Here is a 12,155-nt window from a genome sequence, read left to right as displayed (position 1 = left end):
TCGCTTTGGGTGCGAGTGTTCTAGGTTTCAAATCCCGGACGTACTCGAGTTTTTGCAAAAGTAGTTTTGTGACTATTTAATTGCAACTAATTACAGGGTAGTCCTATGAGTTGAGCATATTTTACCTACGCAGATTGTCCGTTGGTCTAGGGGTATGATACTCGCTTTGGCTGCGAGTGGTCCCGGGTTCAAATCCTGGACAGACCCGAGTTCTTTCAGCTGTAGTTTAGTAACTATTTAAATGCAACTAACTACAGGGTAGTCCTATGAGTTGAGCACATTTTACTTACGCACATTGTCCTTTTGTCTAGGGGTATGATACTCGCTTTGGCTGCGAGTGGTCCCGGGTTCAAATCCCGGACAGACCCGAGTTCTTTCAGAAGTAATTTAGCAACTATTTAAATGCATCTAACTACAGGGTAGACCTATGAGTTGAACATATTTTACTTACGCACATTGTCCGTTGGTCTAGGGGTATGATACTCGCTTTGGGTGCGAGTGTTCTAGGTTTCAAATCCCGGACGTACTAGAGTTTTTGCAAAAGTAGTTTTGTGACTATTTAATTGCAACTAATTACAGGGTAGTCCTATGAGTTGAGCATATTTTACTTACGCAGATTATCCGTTGGTCTAGGGGTATGATACTCGCTTAGGGTGCGAGTGGTCCCGGGTTCAAATCCCGAACGGACCCGAGTTTTTGCAGAAGTAATTTAGTGACTATTTAAATGCAACTAATTAATTTGTACCCCTATGAATTGAGCATATTTCTACATGGTGCGCTGGTCTAGGGGTATGATACTCGCTTTGGGTGCGAGTGTTCTAGGTTTCAAATCCCGGACGTACTCGAGTTTTTGCAAAAGTAGTTTTGTGACTATTTAATTGCAACTAATTACAGGGTAGTCCTATGAGTTGAGCATATTTTACTTACGCATATTGTCCGTTGGTCTAGGGGTATGATACTCGCTTTGGCTGCGAGTGGTCCCGGGTTCAAATCCTGGACAGACCCGAGTTCTTTCAGCTGTAGTTTAGTAACTATTTAAATGCAACTAACTACAGGGTAGTCCTATGAGTTGAGCACATTTTACTTACGCACATTGTCATTTTGTCTAGGGGTATGATACTCGCTTTGGCTGCGAGTGGTCCCGGGTTCAAATCCCGGACAGACCCGAGTTCTTTCAGAAGTAATTTAGCAACTATTTAAATGCATCTAACTACAGGGTAGACCTATGAGTTGAACATATTTTACTTACGCACATTGTCCGTTGGTCTAGGGGTATGATACTCGCTTTGGGTGCGAGTGTTCTAGGTTTCAAATCCCGGACGTACTAGAGTTTTTGCAAAAGTAGTTTTGTGACTATTTAATTGCAACTAATTACAGGGTAGTCCTATGAGTTGAGCATATTTTACTTACGCAGATTATCCGTTGGTCTAGGGGTATGATACTCTCTTAGGGTGCGAGTGGTCCCGGGTTCAAATCCCGAACGGACCCGAGTTTTTGCAGAAGTAATTTAGTGACTATTTAAATGCAACTAATTAATTTGTACCCCTATGAATTGAGCATATTTCTACATGGTGCGCTGGTCTAGGGGTATGATACTCGCTTTGGGTGCGAGTGTTCTAGGTTTCAAATCCCGGACGTACTCGAGTTTTTGCAAAAGTAGTTTTGTGACTATTTAATTGCAACTAATTACAGGGTAGTCCTATGAGTTGAGCATATTTTACTTACGCAGATTGTCCGTTGGTCTAGGGGTATGATACTCGCTTTGGCTGCGAGTGGTCCCGGGTTCAAATCCTGGACAGACCCGAGTTCTTTCAGCTGTAGTTTAGTAACTATTTAAATGCAACTAACTACAGGGTAGTCCTATGAGTTGAGCACATTTTACTTACGCACATTGTCCGTTTGTCTAGGGGTATGATACTCGCTTTGGCTGCGAGTGGTCCCGGGTTCAAATCCCGGACAGACCCGAGTTCTTTCAGAAGTAATTTAGCAACTATTTAAATGCATCTAACTACAGGGTAGACCTATGAGTTGAACATATTTTACTTACGCACATTGTCCGTTGGTCTAGGGGTATGATACTCGCTTTGGGTGCGAGTGTTCTAGGTTTCAAATCCCGGACGTACTAGAGTTTTTGCAAAAGTAGTTTTGTGACTATTTAATTGCAACTAATTACAGGGTAGTCCTATGAGTTGAGCATATTTTACTTACGCAGATTATCCGTTGGTCTAGGGGTATGATACTCTCTTAGGGTGCGAGTGGTCCCGGGTTCAAATCCCGAACGGACCCGAGTTTTTGCAGAAGTAATTTAGTGACTATTTAAATGCAACTAATTAATTTGTACCCCTATGAATTGAGCATATTTCTACATGGTGCGCTGGTCTAGGGGTATGATACTCGCTTTGGGTGCGAGTGTTCTAGGTTTCAAATCCCGGACGTAATAGAGTTTTTGCAAAAGTAGTTTTGTGACTATTTAATTGCAACTAATTACAGGGTAGTCCTATGAGTTGAGCATATTTTACTTACGCAGATTGTCCGTTGGTCTAGGGGTATGATACTCGCTTTGACTGCGAGTGGTCCCGGGCTCAAATCCCGGACAGACCCGAGTTCTTTCAGAAGTAACTTAGTAACTATTTAAATTCAACTAACTACAGGGTAGACTATGAGTTGGGCATATTTTTCTTAAACACACGGTCCGTAGGTCTAGGGGTATGATACTCGCTTAGGGTGCGAGTGGTCCCGGGTTCAAATCCCGGACGGACCCGAATTCTTCCAGAAGTAATTTAGCAACTATTTAATTGCAACTAACTACAGGGTAGACCTATGAGTAGGGCATATTTTTCTTGAACACACGGTCCGTTGGTCTAGGGGTATGATACTCGCTTAGGGTGCGAGTGGTCCCGGGTTCAAATCCCGGACGGACCCGAGTTTTTGCAGAAGTAATTTAGTGACTATTTAAATGCAACTAATTAATTTGTACCCCTATGAATTGATAATATTTCTACATGGTGCGCTAGTCTAGGGGTATGATACTCGCTTTGGGTGCGAGTGTTCTAGGTTTCAAATCCCGGACGTACTCGAGTTTTTGCAAAAGTAGTTTTGTGACTATTTAATTGCAACTAATTACAGGGTAGTCCTATTAGTTGAGCATATTTTAGTTACGCATATTGTCCGTTGGTCTAGGGGTATGATACTCGCTTTGGGTGCGAGTGGTCCCGGGTTCAAATCCTGGACAGACCAGAGTTCTTTCAGCTGTAATTTAGTAACTATTTAAATTCAACTAACTACAGGGTAGACTATGAGTTGGGCATATTTTTCTTAAACACACGGTCCGTTGGTCTAGGGGTATGATACTCGCTTTGGGTGCGAGTGTTCTAGGTTTCAAATCCCGGACGTACTCGAGTTTTTGCAAAAGTAGTTTTGTGACTATTTAATTGCAACTAATTACAGGGTAGTCCTATGAGTTGAGCATATTTTACTTACGCAGATTGTCCGTTGGTCTAGGGGTATGATACTCGCTTTGGCTGCGAGTGGTCCCGGGTTCAAATCCTGGACAGACCCGAGTTCTTTCAGCTGTAGTTTAGTAACTATTTAAATGCAACTAACTACAGGGTAGTCCTATGAGTTGAGCACATTTTACTTACGCACATTGTCCGTTTGTCTAGGGGTATGATACTCGCTTTGGCTGCGAGTGGTCCCGGGTTCAAATCCCGGACAGACCCGAGTTCTTTCAGAAGTAATTTAGCAACTATTTAAATGCATCTAACTACAGGGTAGACCTATGAGTTGAACATATTTTACTTACGCACATTGTCCGTTGGTCTAGGGGTATGATACTCGCTTTGGGTGCGAGTGTTCTAGGTTTCAAATCCCGGACGTACTAGAGTTTTTGCAAAAGTAGTTTTGTGACTATTTAATTGCAACTAATTACAGGGTAGTCCTATGAGTTGAGCATATTTTACTTACGCAGATTATCCGTTGGTCTAGGGGTATGATACTCGCTTTGGGTGCGAGTGGTCCCGGGTTCAAATCCTGGACAGACCCGAGTTCTTTCAGCTGTAATTTAGTAACTATTTAAATTCAACTAACTACAGGGTAGACTATGAGTTGGGCATATTTTTCTTAAACACACGGTCCGTTGGTCTAGGGGTATGATACTCGCTTAGGGTGCGAGTGGTCCCGGGTTCAAATCCCTGAGGAACCCGAGTTTTTGCAGAAGTAGTTTTGGGACTGTATAATTGCAACTAATTACAGGGTAGTCCTATGAGTTGAGCATATTTTACTTACGCACATTGTCGGTTGGTCTAGGGGTATGATACTCGCTTTGACTGCGAGTGGTCCCGGGTTCAAATCCCGGACAGACCCGAGTTCTTTCAGAAGTAATTTCGTAACTATTTAAATTCAACGAACTACAGGGTAGACCTATGAGTCGGGCATATTTTTCTTGAACACACGGTCCGTTGGTCTAGGGGTATGATACTCGCTTAGGGTGCGAGTGGTCCCGGGTTCAAATCCCGAACGGACCCGAGTTTTTGCAGAAGTAATTTAGTGACTATTTAAATGCAACTAATTAATTTGTACCCCTATGAATTGAGCATATTTCTACATGGTGCGCTGGTCTAGGGGTATGATACTCGCTTTGGGTGCGAGTGTTCTAGGTTTCAAATCCCGGACGTACTCGAGTTTTTGCAAAAGTAGTTTTGTGACTATTTAATTGCAACTAATTACAGGGTAGTCCTATGAGTTGAGCATATTTTACTTACGCAGATTGTCCGTTGGTCTAGGGGTATGATACTCGCTTTGGCTGCGAGTGGTCCCGGGTTCAAATCCCGGACAGACCCGAGTTCTTTCAGAAGTAATTTAGCAACTATTTAAATGCATCTAACTACAGGGTAGACCTATGAGTTGAACATATTTTACTTACGCACATTGTCCGTTGGTCTAGGGGTATGATACTCGCTTTGGGTGCGAGTGTTCTAGGTTTCAAATCCCGGACGTACTAGAGTTTTTGCAAAAGTAGTTTTGTGACTATTTAATTGCAACTAATTACAGGGTAGTCCTATGAGTTGAGCATATTTTACTTACGCAGATTATCCGTTGGTCTAGTGGTATGATACTCTCTTAGGGTGCGAGTGGTCCCGGGTTCAAATCCCGAACGGACCCGAGTTTTTGCAGAAGTAATTTAGTGACTATTTAAATGCAACTAATTAATTTGTACCCCTATGAATTGAGCATATTTCTACGTGGTGCGCTGGTCTAGGGGTATGATACTCGCTTTGGGTGCGAGTGTTCTAGGTTTCAAATCCCGGACGTAATAGAGTTTTTGCAAAAGTAGTTTTGTGACTATTTAATTGCAACTAATTACAGGGTAGTCCTATGAGTTGAGCATATTTTACTTACGCAGATTGTCCGTTGGTCTAGGGGTATGATACTCGCTTTGGGTGCGAGTGGTCCCGGGTTCAAATCCTGGACAGACCCGAGTTCTTTCAGAAGTAACTTAGTAACTATTTAAATTCAACTAACTACAGGGTAGACTATGAGTTGGGCATATTTTTCTTAAACACACGGTCCGTTGGTCTAGGGGTATGATACTCGCTTAGGGTGCGAGTGGTCCCGGGTTCAAATCCCGGACGGACCCGAATTCTTCCAGAAGTAGTTTAGCAACTATTTAATTTCCACTAACTACAGGGTAGACTATGAGTTGGGCATATTTTTCTTAAACACACGGTCCGTTGGTCTAGGGGTATGATACTCGCTTAGGGTGCGAGTGGTCCCGGGTTCAAATCCCGGACGGACCCGAATTCTTCCAGAAGTAGTTTAGCAACTATTTAATTTCCACTAACTACAGGGTAGACCTATGAGTTGGGCATATTTTTCTTGAACACACGGTCCGTTGGTCTAGGGGTATGATACTCGCTTAGGGTGCGAGTGGTCCCGGGTTCAAATCCCGGACGGACCCGAGTTTTTGCAGAAGTAATTTAGTGACTATTTAAATGCAACTAATTAATTTGTACCCCTATGAATTGATAATATTTCTACATGGTGCGCTAGTCTAGGGGTATGATACTCGCTTTGGGTGCGAGTGTTCTAGGTTTCAAATCCCGGACGTACTCGAGTTTTTGCAAAAGTAGTTTTGTGACTATTTAATTGCAACTAATTACAGGGTAGTCCTATTAGTTGAGCATATTTTAGTTACGCATATTGTCCGTTGGTCTAGGGGTATGATACTCGCTTTGGGTGCGAGTGGTCCCGGGTTCAAATCCTGGACAGACCCGAGTTCTTTCAGCTGTAATTTAGTAACTATTTAAATTCAACTAACTACAGGGTAGACTATGAGTTGGGCATATTTTTCTTAAACACACGGTCCGTTGGTCTAGGGGTATGATACTCGCTTAGGGTGCGAGTGGTCCCGGGTTCAAATCCCTGAGGAACCCGAGTTTTTGCAGAAGTAGTTTTGGGACTGTATAATTGCAACTAATTACAGGGTAGTCCTATGAGTTGAGCATATTTTACTTACGCACATTGTCCGTTGGTCTAGGGGTATGATACTCGCTTTGACTGCGAGTGGTCCCGGGTTCAAATCCCGGACAGACCCGAGTTCTTTCAGAAGTAATTTCGTAACTATTTAAATTCAACGAACTACAGGGTAGACCTATGAGTCGGGCATATTTTTCTTGAACACACGGTCCGTTGGTCTAGGGGTATTATACTCGCTTAGGGTGCGAGTGGTCCCGGGTTCAAATCCCGAACGGACCCGAGTTTTTGCAGAAGTAATTTAGTGACTATTTAAATGCAACTAATTAATTTGTACCCCTATGAATTGAGCATATTTCTACACGGTGCGCTGGTCTAGGGGTATGATACTCGCTTTGGGTGCGAGTGTTCTAGGTTTCAAATCCCGGACGTACTCGAGTTTTTGCAAAAGTAGTTTTGTGACTATTTAATTGCAACTAATTACAGGGTAGTCCTATGAGTTGAGCATATTTTACTTACGCAGATTGTCCGTTGGTCTAGGGGTTTGATACTCGCTTTGGCTGCGAGTGGTCCCGGGTTCAAATCCTGGACAGACCCGAGTTCTTTCAGCTGTAGTTTAGTAACTATTTAAATGCAACTAACTACAGGGTAGTCCTATGAGTTGAGCACATTTTACTTACGCACATTGTCCGTTTGTCTAGGGGTATGATACTCGCTTTGGCTGCGAGTGGTCCCGGGTTCAAATCCCGGACAGACCCGAGTTCTTTCAGAAGTAATTTAGCAACTATTTAAATGCATCTAACTACAGGGTAGACCTATGAGTTGAACATATTTTACTTACGCACATTGTCCGTTGGTCTAGGGGTATGATACTCGCTTTGGGTGCGAGTGTTCTAGGTTTCAAATCCCGGACGTACTAGAGTTTTTGCAAAAGTAGTTTTGTGACTATTTAATTGCAACTAATTACAGGGTAGTCCTATGAGTTGAGCATATTTTACTTACGCAGATTTTCCGTTGGTCTAGGGGTATGATACTCTCTTAGGGTGCGAGTGGTCCCGGGTTCAAATCCCGAACGGACCCGAGTTTTTGCAGAAGTAATTTAGTGACTATTTAAATGCAACTAATTAATTTGTACCCCTATGAATTGAGCACATTTCTACATGGTGCGCTGGTCTAGGGGTATGATACTCGCTTTGGGTGCGAGTGTTCTAGGTTTCAAATCCCGGACGTAATAGAGTTTTTGCAAAAGTAGTTTTGTGACTATTTAATTGCAACTAATTACAGGGTAGTCCTATGAGTTGAGCATATTTTACTTACGCAGATTGTCCGTTGGTCTAGGGGTATGATACTCGCTTAGGGTGCGAGTGGTCCCGGGTTCAAATCCCGGACGGACCCGAGTTTATGCAGAAGTAGTTTTGGGACTATATAATTGCAACTAATTACAGGGTAGCCCTATGAGTTGAGCATGTTTTACCTACGCAGATTGTCCGTTGGTCTAGGGGTATGATACTCGCTTTGGCTGCGAGTGGTCCCGGGCTCAAATCCCGGACAAACCCGAGTTCTTTCAGAAGTAATTTAGTAACTATTTAAATGCAACTAACTACAGGGTAGACCTATGAGTTGGGCATATTTGTCTTGAACACACGGTCCGTTGGTCTAGGGGTATGATACTCGCTTAGGGTGCGAGTGGTCCCGGGTTCAAATCCCGGACGGACCCGAGTTTTTGCAGAAGTAATTTAGTGACTATTTAAATGCAACTAATTAATTTGTACCCCTATGAATTGATAATTTTTCTACATGGTGCGCTAGTCTAGGGGTATGATACTCGCTTTGGGTGCGAGTGTTCTAGGTTTCAAATCCCGGACGTACTCGAGTTTTTGCAAAAGTAGTTTTGTGACTATTTAATTGCAACTAATTACAGGGTAGTCCTATTAGTTGAGCATATTTTAGTTACGCATATTGTCCGTTGGTCTAGGGGTATGATATTCGCTTTGGCTGCGAGTGGTCCCGGGTTCAAATCCTGGACAGACCCGAGTTCTTTCAGCTGTAATTTAGTAACTATTTAAATGAAACTAACTACAGGGTAGTCCTATGAGTTGGGCATATTTTTCTTAAACACACGGTCCGTTGGTCTAGGGGTATGATACTCGCTTAGGGTGCGAGTGGTCCCGGGTTCAAATCCCTGAGGAACCCGAGTTTTTGCAGAAGTAGTTTTGGGACTGTATAATTGCAACTAATTACAGGGTAGTCCTATGAGTTGAGCATATTTTACTTACGCACATTGTCCGTTGGTCTAGGGGTATGATACTCGCTTTGACTGCGAGTGGTCCCGGGTTCAAATCCCGGACAGACCCGAGTTCTTTCAGAAGTAATTTCGTAACTATTTAAATTCAACGAACTACAGGGTAGACCTATGAGTCGGGCATATTTTTCTTGAACACACGGTCCGTTGGTCTAGGGGTATTATACTCGCTTAGGGTGCGAGTGGTCCCGGGTTCAAATCCCGGACGGACCCGAATTCTTCCAGAAGTAGTTTAGCAACTATTTAATTTCCACTAACTACAGGGTAGACCTATGAGTTGGGCATATTTTTCTTGAACACACGGTCCGTTGGTCTAGGGGTATGATACTCGCTTAGGGTGCGAGTGGTCCCGGGTTCAAATCCCGGACGGACCCGAGTTTTTGCAGAAGTAATTTAGTGACTATTTAAATGCAACTAATTAATTTGTACCCCTATGAATTGATAATATTTCTACATGGTGCGCTAGTCTAGGGGTATGATACTCGCTTTGGGTGCGAGTGTTCTAGGTTTCAAATCCCGGACGTACTCGAGTTTTTGCAAAAGTAGTTTTGTGACTATTTAATTGCAACTAATTACAGGGTAGTCCTATTAGTTGAGCATATTTTAGTTACGCATATTGTCCGTTGGTCTAGGGGTATGATACTCGCTTTGGGTGCGAGTGGTCCCGGGTTCAAATCCTGGACAGACCCGAGTTCTTTCAGCTGTAATTTAGTAACTATTTAAATTCAACTAACTACAGGGTAGACTATGAGTTGGGCATATTTTTCTTAAACACACGGTCCGTTGGTCTAGGGGTATGATACTCGCTTAGGGTGCGAGTGGTCCCGGGTTCAAATCCCTGAGGAACCCGAGTTTTTGCAGAAGTAGTTTTGGGACTGTATAATTGCAACTAATTACAGGGTAGTCCTATGAGTTGAGCATATTTTACTTACGCACATTGTCCGTTGGTCTAGGGGTATGATACTCGCTTTGACTGCGAGTGGTCCCGGGTTCAAATCCCGGACAGACCCGAGTTCTTTCAGAAGTAATTTCGTAACTATTTAAATTCAACGAACTACAGGGTAGACCTATGAGTCGGGCATATTTTTCTTGAACACACGGTCCGTTGGTCTAGGGGTATTATACTCGCTTAGGGTGCGAGTGGTCCCGGGTTCAAATCCCGAACGGACCCGAGTTTTTGCAGAAGTAATTTAGTGACTATTTAAATGCAACTAATTAATTTGTACCCCTATGAATTGAGCATATTTCTACACGGTGCGCTGGTCTAGGGGTATGATACTCGCTTTGGGTGCGAGTGTTCTAGGTTTCAAATCCCGGACGTACTCGAGTTTTTGCAAAAGTAGTTTTGTGACTATTTAATTGCAACTAATTACAGGGTAGTCCTATGAGTTGAGCATATTTTACTTACGCAGATTGTCCGTTGGTCTAGGGGTTTGATACTCGCTTTGGCTGCGAGTGGTCCCGGGTTCAAATCCTGGACAGACCCGAGTTCTTTCAGCTGTAGTTTAGTAACTATTTAAATGCAACTAACTACAGGGTAGTCCTATGAGTTGAGCACATTTTACTTACGCACATTGTCCGTTTGTCTAGGGGTATGATACTCGCTTTGGCTGCGAGTGGTCCCGGGTTCAAATCCCGGACAGACCCGAGTTCTTTCAGAAGTAATTTAGCAACTATTTAAATGCATCTAACTACAGGGTAGACCTATGAGTTGAACATATTTTACTTACGCACATTGTCCGTTGGTCTAGGGGTATGATACTCGCTTTGGGTGCGAGTGTTCTAGGTTTCAAATCCCGGACGTACTAGAGTTTTTGCAAAAGTAGTTTTGTGACTATTTAATTGCAACTAATTACAGGGTAGTCCTATGAGTTGAGCATATTTTACTTACGCAGATTTTCCGTTGGTCTAGGGGTATGATACTCTCTTAGGGTGCGAGTGGTCCCGGGTTCAAATCCCGAACGGACCCGAGTTTTTGCAGAAGTAATTTAGTGACTATTTAAATGCAACTAATTAATTTGTACCCCTATGAATTGAGCACATTTCTACATGGTGCGCTGGTCTAGGGGTATGATACTCGCTTTGGGTGCGAGTGTTCTAGGTTTCAAATCCCGGACGTAATAGAGTTTTTGCAAAAGTAGTTTTGTGACTATTTAATTGCAACTAATTACAGGGTAGTCCTATGAGTTGAGCATATTTTACTTACGCAGATTGTCCGTTGGTCTAGGGGTATGATACTCGCTTAGGGTGCGAGTGGTCCCGGGTTCAAATCCCGGACGGACCCGAGTTTATGCAGAAGTAGTTTTGGGACTATATAATTGCAACTAATTACAGGGTAGCCCTATGAGTTGAGCATGTTTTACCTACGCAGATTGTCCGTTGGTCTAGGGGTATGATACTCGCTTTGGCTGCGAGTGGTCCCGGGCTCAAATCCCGGACAAACCCGAGTTCTTTCAGAAGTAATTTAGTAACTATTTAAATGCAACTAACTACAGGGTAGACCTATGAGTTGGGCATATTTGTCTTGAACACACGGTCCGTTGGTCTAGGGGTATGATACTCGCTTAGGGTGCGAGTGGTCCCGGGTTCAAATCCCGGACGGACCCGAGTTTTTGCAGAAGTAATTTAGTGACTATTTAAATGCAACTAATTAATTTGTACCCCTATGAATTGATAATTTTTCTACATGGTGCGCTAGTCTAGGGGTATGATACTCGCTTTGGGTGCGAGTGTTCTAGGTTTCAAATCCCGGACGTACTCGAGTTTTTGCAAAAGTAGTTTTGTGACTATTTAATTGCAACTAATTACAGGGTAGTCCTATTAGTTGAGCATATTTTAGTTACGCATATTGTCCGTTGGTCTAGGGGTATGATATTCGCTTTGGCTGCGAGTGGTCCCGGGTTCAAATCCTGGACAGACCCGAGTTCTTTCAGCTGTAATTTAGTAACTATTTAAATGAAACTAACTACAGGGTAGTCCTATGAGTTGAGCACATTTTACTAACGCACATTGTCCGTTGGTCTAGGGGTATGATACTCGCTTTGACTGCGAGTGGTCCCGGGTTCAAATCCCGGACAGACCCGAGTTCTTTCAGAAGTAACTTAGTAACTATTTAAATTCAACTAACTACAGGGTAGACTATGAGTTGGGCATATTTTTCTTGAACACACGGTCCGTTGGTCTAGGGGTATGATACTCGCTTAGGGTGCGAGTGGTCCCGGGTTCAAATCCCGGACGGACCCGAGTTTTTGCAGAAGTAATTTAGTGACTATTTAAATGCAACTAATTAATTTGTACCCCTATGAATTGATAATATTTCTACATGGTGCGCTAGTCTAGGGGTATGATACTCGCTTTGGGTGCGAGTGTTCTAGGTTTCAAA

General features: G+C 43.1%; 13 non-coding genes across 13 annotated transcripts; all 13 read left to right on the top strand.

Annotated features, from left to right (window-relative positions):
• Positions 1-2,689: 2,689 nt before the first annotated feature.
• Positions 2,690-2,761, top strand: TRNAP-AGG (transfer RNA proline (anticodon AGG)). The gene has a single exon. It is a non-coding gene; the product is annotated as a tRNA-Pro (tRNA).
• An 89-nt stretch (positions 2,762-2,850) lies between these two features.
• Positions 2,851-2,922, top strand: TRNAP-AGG (transfer RNA proline (anticodon AGG)). Its single transcript has one exon. It is a non-coding gene; the product is annotated as a tRNA-Pro (tRNA).
• A 1,529-nt stretch (positions 2,923-4,451) lies between these two features.
• On the top strand, positions 4,452-4,523 carry TRNAP-AGG (transfer RNA proline (anticodon AGG)). The gene has a single exon. It is a non-coding gene; the product is annotated as a tRNA-Pro (tRNA).
• Positions 4,524-5,563: 1,040 nt separating this feature from the next.
• On the top strand, positions 5,564-5,635 carry TRNAP-AGG (transfer RNA proline (anticodon AGG)). The gene has a single exon. It is a non-coding gene; the product is annotated as a tRNA-Pro (tRNA).
• Positions 5,636-5,723: 88 nt separating this feature from the next.
• TRNAP-AGG (transfer RNA proline (anticodon AGG)) lies at positions 5,724-5,795 on the top strand. The gene has a single exon. It is a non-coding gene; the product is annotated as a tRNA-Pro (tRNA).
• An 89-nt stretch (positions 5,796-5,884) lies between these two features.
• On the top strand, positions 5,885-5,956 carry TRNAP-AGG (transfer RNA proline (anticodon AGG)). The gene has a single exon. It is a non-coding gene; the product is annotated as a tRNA-Pro (tRNA).
• Positions 5,957-7,794: 1,838 nt separating this feature from the next.
• Positions 7,795-7,866, top strand: TRNAP-AGG (transfer RNA proline (anticodon AGG)). Its single transcript has one exon. It is a non-coding gene; the product is annotated as a tRNA-Pro (tRNA).
• Positions 7,867-8,116: 250 nt separating this feature from the next.
• Positions 8,117-8,188, top strand: TRNAP-AGG (transfer RNA proline (anticodon AGG)). Its single transcript has one exon. It is a non-coding gene; the product is annotated as a tRNA-Pro (tRNA).
• A 726-nt stretch (positions 8,189-8,914) lies between these two features.
• Positions 8,915-8,986, top strand: TRNAP-AGG (transfer RNA proline (anticodon AGG)). Its single transcript has one exon. It is a non-coding gene; the product is annotated as a tRNA-Pro (tRNA).
• Positions 8,987-9,075: 89 nt separating this feature from the next.
• Positions 9,076-9,147, top strand: TRNAP-AGG (transfer RNA proline (anticodon AGG)). The gene has a single exon. It is a non-coding gene; the product is annotated as a tRNA-Pro (tRNA).
• A 1,838-nt stretch (positions 9,148-10,985) lies between these two features.
• On the top strand, positions 10,986-11,057 carry TRNAP-AGG (transfer RNA proline (anticodon AGG)). Its single transcript has one exon. It is a non-coding gene; the product is annotated as a tRNA-Pro (tRNA).
• Positions 11,058-11,307: 250 nt separating this feature from the next.
• Positions 11,308-11,379, top strand: TRNAP-AGG (transfer RNA proline (anticodon AGG)). The gene has a single exon. It is a non-coding gene; the product is annotated as a tRNA-Pro (tRNA).
• Positions 11,380-11,943: 564 nt separating this feature from the next.
• On the top strand, positions 11,944-12,015 carry TRNAP-AGG (transfer RNA proline (anticodon AGG)). The gene has a single exon. It is a non-coding gene; the product is annotated as a tRNA-Pro (tRNA).
• Positions 12,016-12,155: the final 140 nt, after the last annotated feature.

This window comes from Phalangium opilio, unplaced genomic scaffold, assembly GCF_054372755.1.
Source record: "Phalangium opilio isolate 3A_F unplaced genomic scaffold, DU_Popi_V2 ptg000088l_1, whole genome shotgun sequence".
Taxonomy (NCBI): domain Eukaryota; kingdom Metazoa; phylum Arthropoda; class Arachnida; order Opiliones; family Phalangiidae; genus Phalangium; species Phalangium opilio.
The sequence above is the reverse complement of the archived record's forward strand: the minus strand, read 5'-3'. Positions and strand labels throughout refer to the sequence as shown.